Source organism: Oryzias melastigma, linkage group LG10 (assembly GCF_002922805.2).
Source record: "Oryzias melastigma strain HK-1 linkage group LG10, ASM292280v2, whole genome shotgun sequence".
Classification (NCBI taxonomy): Eukaryota; Metazoa; Chordata; class Actinopteri; order Beloniformes; family Adrianichthyidae; genus Oryzias; species Oryzias melastigma.
Genome location: NC_050521.1, coordinates 24232027 through 24240592, shown reverse-complemented (window position 1 = coordinate 24240592; position 8566 = coordinate 24232027). Strand labels below are relative to the sequence as shown.

At 36.4% G+C, this 8566-nt stretch overlaps 1 long non-coding RNA gene across 2 annotated transcripts in view; it reads left to right on the top strand.

Moving 5' to 3' along the window:
* Positions 1-8566, top strand: part of LOC112153612 — a 26591-nt gene that overhangs the window by 14237 nt on the left and 3788 nt on the right. For both annotated transcript variants that reach the window (XR_004948569.1, XR_002920517.2), the window contains exon 3: positions 5221-5390. This is a non-coding gene — a long non-coding RNA (uncharacterized LOC112153612). The remainder of the gene's footprint in view (positions 1-5220; positions 5391-8566) is intronic.

Genomic DNA, 8566 nt, shown 5'->3' with positions numbered 1-8566 from the left:
AGATCTTTTGATCTATTTTCAAAGCGTTCCCAACGTTCTTTCAATTATGATTGTGCAGTGTTTTTCATCCAGAATAAAAAAACTTCTGCAGAGCCGCAGGAACTGTTTAGAAATTCACCTCTGAGTTCCACGCCAACAGTTGCTGAGACTTCCCCTCTCCCACTAGCTTACAGCCCCTCACGTCCTCAACCATAATCTACTCTCACACCACAGCAACGTGTTTTCGTGTGGCCACTTCTAATGATAGGTCTCTCTAAATGTATGTTTCGGGCTTCTGAGTTCAAAACTCTCTCGTTTATGCATCAAAACACACGTTTTCATGACCATGTCGGGTTAAATATACATTCATTGAGCGCACGTTGAAAGTCAAACTGACCGATCAGGGACTGGAAGTTGGAAGTCAAACTTGGATGACATCCCCATTCACTGACGGAAAGTGCCAATCATTTGGAAATTGAGCTTGAAGGAGAAATGAATAATTACAGTTTTGGAACTATTTGACACCAAGTCTGCTCTTATGATACATTCACACTGGACGTGATCTGAGGACTTGTGCCGTGATTTGGGCATCTGGCGCGGTGAGGTTGATGCGGCGCGTCAGCCAATCAGGGACTGAGCTTTGGGCACTTGACGTTTTTAGTGACAAGATCCGAGGGATGAAATAAACATTCAATATGGATTTTCTGAATGATCTGATGAACCCAGACACAGTGACGTGTTTGACGGCGTCTCCGTAGATCTCTCCAGAACATATAAACCCAAGCTACTCGCTCGACATCATGTTTTCCATGATGTGATAAACAAATGAAGTCGTTTGGCTTTTTTTTTTTCCCAGCAAGCAGTAAATTTAACGCGTGAATTGCGTCCGGTGTGAAAAAAATAAATAAAATGTCATAAAGAAATTCTCAAAAATGTAATTTTGATCTTAATTTTCTTAGCATATGTCCTCCATCGTCATGTTAAAAACACACTTAGTGGGTCAATGAGGACATCCTGGAAGGTGAGATCTAAAGACGGGATGCGCGGCTGACTCAGTCCTGGAGTGAAACTGCACAGACAGCACCGTTACAAATCTTTGACTCTGCAACAAAGAAACACGGAATCCTATATCCCTAATACACCACCCAAAACGAAGCTCGTGTTTGGAACAAACCATTTCTTTTTACAGCTCTGATGGACACATCAATCATAAACCTATTTCAATTTGAAAATAAAGCCTCAACACTATTTGCTCTTAGCATGGGGCTTCATGCATTTTCTTTGATGATGCATACTCAAGTAGTTTTCCCTTCAGAGTCCCACTGCGGGAGAAACAAACAAGTTATTATTCCTGCTGTTCTCCTTCTCTGTACTAAAGATTTGAAGCAATAGATGAAACTTAGCTTTATGTAGCAATCATTTATTCCTACATGTGCAGACGTGAACTAGAATGGTCAGGCTTTTGTGGGTAATGTGCTGCATATTTGCAAAGCAGTGTTGTGAATGTCAGCAGGAGGGGAAAAGTTCAGGCCTCCGTGATCCTGCGGTCTGCAGCATCCCATCTTCTGTCATCTAACATGCGTTTGCAGTGAAGGGGTCAGAGGAACGAGCGTCCGGGCGAGGAATATCTCTGCCGTGACCTTGCAATAACGAGATGCATCAAGATTTATGCTGCGCATTAGTTTAGCCAAAGTCATAAGATTTTTATCTTTTGTAATTCATCTTATTTTTAGGGAATCTAAGATTAGATTATTTGATTAATGAGAGGTGATTTTGATCTTTTTTGTATCAGAGCTTAGAGGCCGTGATGATTACAGGAAACTGAAGCGTTTTTTTCTGCACAGAAATTCTGGTTATTGATGCAGCTGAAGACAATAGGCCGTAAAAAGGCTTTTTGGTAAATAATCATCTCTGCATCAGTTCATGAATTATACCAAATAGTTAATTTCTTGTTTTTCCCTTTAATGTTTTGTTTAAAGTTGGTTTTGTAATCTAGTCAGTTGAGCTGCACGTGTGTTAGAGAAAGTAATGATGAGCAAAATTAAAAGCATGTAGTTGCTTTACTTGTTTAACACATTTTCAGAAACTGGGCAAAATTTCCTGTTTATATATTTGAATATTGAAATTTAACACATTCTAATGGTTCTTATTCCTTTAATTGTTTTTTTTTTTTACCCTTAATACAACAAAAATCCTTGTCAAAAACAGACGGACTCTTGCTGTGTCCTGGGTTTGATATATTTATTTAATTAGTTTTTATTCATTTATTGGTGTTATTTATATATGTATTTGTCATTATTTATTCTATTAATTAAATTGTGATTTTTAAAATGTTTTTATTGTTTTTTTTGTGCTTTTATTTATACATTTATTAATTTATTTATATATGTATTTACTTATTTGTTTCTATTTATTGATTAATTTATTCTTTATTTGTATTTATATATGTTTTTATTTTTATTTGTTTTTATTTATTAATTTAAACTAATTAAATTTTTATTTAATTTTATTGGGGGGTACCAACTTTTTGCTTATACTTTCCCCCAAAAATTGTTTACAGCAGTTTTAAAAGTCAAGAGATTTTAAAAAAAGTGGGTATTTTATGCAAACAAAATCTCTTGACATTTTCACCAAGAAAAAATCATAAGACTATAATCTTCATGGACAAACACACCTCTAAAAATAGTGTTCCATTTATATTTTTGTGCAACATTCAATAAGAACTTTATTCACTTCATGTTAAGTATCACATAGTTTCTTGTCATTTTCTAGTTGCCATATTTGCTCTATAAATCTGCTGGTCCAGGATCAGAGTTACCTAATTTTGTTTCACCCTTAGAGGAAATGACAAAGAATCATTGAAACGTCTTTAGTTATAGTTTTATTAATATTCACACTTGGGTGTTTTTATATGAAAGTAACTGTTTATTTATTCTGGCTTTTGTTCTTGGTTACAAAGCAATTTACAACCACATTTACACTCTTAAGTACGGATGTTTTTTAAGGTAAATCAAATCTTTAACCTGTCTGGCAGATGAAATGTTTGACTTTTTGTTAATTGCCTCCAGGTAAACTGTTTTATTGACTTCTTCAGAAATACTTTATGGACATTGTTGCTGGGGTCAAGTGTGCAAAAGCATGCAGCTTGGTAAAGCTTGACAACTTTCTGCCTCATTGTGTTGTTATATTGTGTTCCTGTATTTTATTTTGAAGGGTCGATACCTCACCAAATGTTTGACATTTTGCAGTAATGATTGCTTTGAGATGTGAACTCGAGAGACAAAACTCAGTTCGGCCTTCATTATAAATGTCTGCATTTCTGTTTATGCTTCTTTTTGCTTTATTCTGAACCAAAAACCCCAAAAATAAAAGGAATTTAAAAGGTTCAGACTCGACAACTGAATGACTTAGAATCATCAAATGAGCATAACATTCACATTTGATCTTTTTTAGTAATCTGCCAAACATTTTAGACCTGCAGCAAAAATTTAATTTGTATTAATTTAGCATGTCCATAAAAATGTTCATTTATGCTAAAAAAAAACTGACTAATGGAATTTGAAAGGGTTTTTTTTTTACCATCTTTTAAACTTAATAAAAACATTCCAATTTCCTGGAATTTGGGTTTTATTTTTTAACTTTTTGTAATGTCTTTGACTGTTCCAAATTTTGATTTTGAGAGATTTCCTCATAACCAAACTACTGAGCCTGAAAAGAGACATTGAAGGAAAGCAAAAAAGAAAAAAATTAACTGGTTTTCAACCTAACAAACAAAAACGCGCAGTGCAGTGGTAATAAAAAGCAGGTGAACGGCCAAGACGAGTCCCATGACTTTGGAACTGGTGGTGATGTTAAGAGACAACATAATGTTGATGCTAGACAAGCAAAGCTGTAAGATAAAATAAAACTCAACAAGCTTGTGTAATGATGGGATGTGTTTTTTGTGTTAATCTGGGATCCTTGTTCTGCACTCTGACAACATGCGTGGAAATTCTGAGGACCTTAAACTCCTCACGGTCTTCACTGCAGAAAAGGCAACAGGTGAGCACCTGGTAACTGACATCAATCAGCTTCGGAGTATGGAAGTTTTTTTGAGTCATAATTGAATTTTAAATTGCATGATCAAATTGAATATTGAATTGTCAATTGAGAATTGCATAATACTGTGTATTATGGCTAAAAAAAGCTTTCATATAAGTGGTCAGAACGAGGATCCAGGTGTTGTGCCAAGGTACGTTCCCCCTGCAAGAATTTGTTTCCCCGGTCTGAATATTAGTTTATTTGTTTTGTAAAGCTCATATTTTATCATATAAAGCATAAAAAGAAGGTGGATGATTCCAATGTATACTTTATTCTGGGACTTTTGTGAGTTTACTTTCATGTTTGAATGTTTTCCCCACAAATCCTACATAAAACAGCTTTTTGTGTTAAAGAAAAAAAAATCTTTTAGTTGATTAATTTAGGATAAGAAACGCGATTTATGTAAGTGACTTTGATATTGAAGCATGTAGCAACAGATTAGTAAATACTTGTTTCTATTGCAAATTATTGGGGGGTGCAGATGCTGGCAGGCTGGATCAGAAGTGGGTTGACAGAATCTGTGCCCCCTCTCATTTTACCAAGAATATGTGTTAAAAAAAATTCAAACATGACAGTAAACTCACAAAACCCCCAGAACAAAGTTTGTTGTAATCATTCACCTTCTTAGTCTGAGTGTCTGAGACTGAGGAAACACATTCTGGCAAGGGGAACGTACCTTGGCACAACACCATGCCTTCCTTATCGCTTCCTTATGCGCAAAATAGTATCTCATATGCACCAGTTTGTTTCTCACCAGTACTTTTTTAATATCGTTTTAGAGGCTCCATAGACAAACATAAGAAAAACATATAATACAACAAAGGACCAAACTGCTCAAGAACTCAAATAATATGATATAAATGACTAATCTGGATTGTTTTGTGTATATATCGTTTCCTTTCATTTTGGTACTTGTTCCCGAAAGTGATAACTAATAAACAATGTGTGAAGAAAATTTTATGCTTCTAGTATTTGGAGATAGATTGATTGCAGATCATTCTCAAAGCTTTGAGATACTGCAGTCTGAACTGATGCAAAAGATAGTTGGTCAGTTCAACACAACAGTGACCTCTTTCTGATTCTTCCGCACCAGCTTAAGTTAAACTCAAGTGTCCTAAGGAGAAAGCGGTCGCTTACGGCTTAATGTTTCACTTTTCTCAGAGGGTGAGAAGATATGGAAGGACAAGCTCAAACCTCACCAGCTGGCTGTCAACCCTCTGTAACACCTCTTCATGTCTGCCCCCGTCAGGACCTGCACACTGGAGGGGCTCAGGCTGTCACTGCACTGCTACTTTTAACAATGTCTCCTATACAGACGAAATTTCCTCAAGGTACGTGGCTCGAGGGGGGATAAAACGTTAATGATCGCTGTGGAGAGATGTCATGAAAGTAATGAACCTCGCTTTACTGTGGATTCAAGTGATCGGTGTAAAATGATTTAAGGTTTTGTAGCTTTTTATGCCCCTTTTTGTTCTGTTTTTACTCCATTTCGCTAAACTACAGTTTGTATAAAATAGCTTAAAGACAGATTTAAAAAAATATGTTTTTGGTGTTTTAAACATGTTCTAATGATGGAGGACATGCAAAAAAATTGCATGTTTGAGTATTTCTTTATTCAAATCATTGTGAAACAGGAGCAGACAAAAAAAAATCCAGTTTAATAAAATTTGTAGTTGTGACCTTGAAGTTGAATTGTAGCAGCTGACCCCAAGACCACAACCAAAGGGGAGAAAAAAGTTATTCAGTGTTGAAGAACAGACTGAAATCATGTTTTTTGCATTCATTTTGTAAATTTTAGTCAAAAAATATTGATATTCTGACATCATCATGTGTTAATAACAAAGTAAAAAAAAAATTTCATAGTATACAAAAATAAAAAAAAAACCTTCAGTAGTTTATACAGTCCAGTGCAGTAAAGAATACTCAGAGCTGTACATTGGAGAAACACAACAGCCATGACACAAGAAGATGTACCAGAAGAAACGCCACCTCAGGACCAGTTACTGTTGTCTATTATTTTAAAGACGACTCATTCGAAGACCGAAATGTACAAATCCTTGACAGAGGAGACAGATGGTTTGAAAGAGGGGTCAGAGGAGAAAGCCTCAGATACAGTTTGTCTCCTAGTTACCATTAGTTCCAAAGAAGATCGCACCCCACAACCTTGTGATGGGGGGTTCCAAAAATGAGGTTTCTCTTCTTTGTTTCCCTTTTTTGAACCATCAACATTCACCTGTTGTCGTTGTGACATGGAAAATACTCCGGACGGGCCGCAAGCTTCCTACTCTGGTCCATTCTGATGCACTTGTAGACAAATAGATCCATGAACGTCTTTGTTTTCCTCATCTAAAGTGGCATCTGGCTCAAAACTATAAGTCTGGATGGCTCCAGTATTGTTCACTATTATGTTAGGTTGGGACTATAAGCTACTGGGAGAGAGTGTAAACAGATGGATGAAAAACTGCATAAACTGTCATACATAACACAGGTTCTTTAATTTGTCTAAAAACAATAGAATCACAATTTAAAGACCACTGGGAACATTTTTACAAAAGATCATAAGATGATCGATGTGGGACTTTAAATAGGAATAATCAAACATTCATATTTTTGAATGTCTAACCACACGTTTTTAAGTCTTTTTCTTCTCTTTAAGAGTTACTGTGTTCCCCTTCACTTGGAAAGTAAATAAAAATGAAAATAAAGCAAAGCAAGCAGGCCGCCCACACATCCAATAAGAGCACACCAACCCTCACCCCGAATACAAAGTTAGAGAAGATTCATGCACACACGGGCTGCACATAAATGTAAATGGATTACTTCACATGCTGAAGCCCCAATATAAGCTGCACTGTGCAATCCATTTGGTGTCAGGAAATGAGGGTCATCAATATTATATACAAGGCTTTCCCGTTTTATGTGTTTGTGCAGGTGCTTGTGCGCGTGCACGTTTGGTCTCCTATTGATTCAGACTGTTGGCTACAAACCAGTTGGCTAACATGCTTGAGAGCAAAATAAATCTGACCTCAGAAGTGAAGGATCCTCACACACACTCGTCATGCGCTCTTGCCTCTGTCGTGAACAAACGGAGGTAACGTTGATCTACTCGACTGTTCACTTTCAGCGAATGAGTAATCAGACCTGACGAGTGCACTAGGGTTGGTGTATGACTAACTAAAGGAGGAAGGGGTGGAAAGGATTTAAAGTTTGACAGTGTAAGGGTTTCATAGACCTGATAAATGAGTACCTGATAACATAAAGCTTTAGTCTGGTATACCTGTACAAGTGCTGTGTTTTTCTTTTGGTTGCCCATAGAGGTTTGTGGGGAGGAGTGACTGTATCTTAACCTCTTAAGACCTGACGTTCACATGCATGGACATCACATTCACACCTAAAAATGGGTGTGGAATTTGGTACATATTCATAAAAATCTTCAAAAATAAGAATTTACAGGCGAGTTTACAGACAAACGACATTATATAACTGTCAAAATGGGAGTCCATGTAAGTAGAATGAGGTACAGTTTGAAAGAGTTTAGTCAACTCCAGAGAAAAGAGATGAAGATCAGAGAATAAAAAGGCAGAATGAACTAAAAGAGGAGGAAGAGGAGTCTGAAAGACAGGTGAAGACACAGCTTATAGATTTTTTTTTTTTTTACATTCTGCAGAAGATAGTAAAAGAATAATTCTGGAGAAGTCTGTCTGTCGTATTCCTGCTCAAGTGTTGAGACTTCCTGATTTTTCATAAAATAGATCTTCAGAGAACCTGGATGTGAACCTTTCAGTTTTTCCTTATCAAAGTCTAACAGACATTTCAGCAGCTTCTTCTTCTCCTTTTTTTTTGTACATCAAACCACACAAGGACAAGCAAAATAAAGTGTCAACTAGACAACGTGGGTGGTTTTGAGACTTGAATAAATAAATAAATCCTACAATTTTTTTCTTTTTATTTTCCACATCTGAGCTGGAATCTGGCTCTAAACTGTACAGCTGGATAACTTCAGTATTGTTTAGCGTTTTTGTTGCACCGCTAATGTTAGCTTGAGGTTGTGAGGACTGTAAGCTAGTGGCACAGTGTGTAAATAAAGGGATGATGGGAAATAAAGGCCGCCGACAGTTCTGCCACGACTCAGAGGTGAATTTCTAATGAACTCCTGCCTCTCTGCAGAAACTATGTCCAAGACAAAGAAACCCATTTCTGTATTTTGGCTAAAAATGGTATGATCATAATTAAAAGGCCTCTGGTAATGCCTTTAAAATTGATCAAAAGATAATCAAAATGTGACCTTCAGAAACGTGTTTTCTTTCTTATTTAGTTTGGAAATCTACAAACATTCTACAAGAAAAACTAGAAATAAAACATGCAAGCCAGATTTAATGACAAGAAAAGGACCTCGCTGGAGATTTCCACTTTCTTGAAATAAGTAATTTACATAAAGCTCTTTAAGCCCCGTTGATAATGATCAGTTTGTCAGTGATATCATGCAAGCCCTCAGAGGAACACTTGA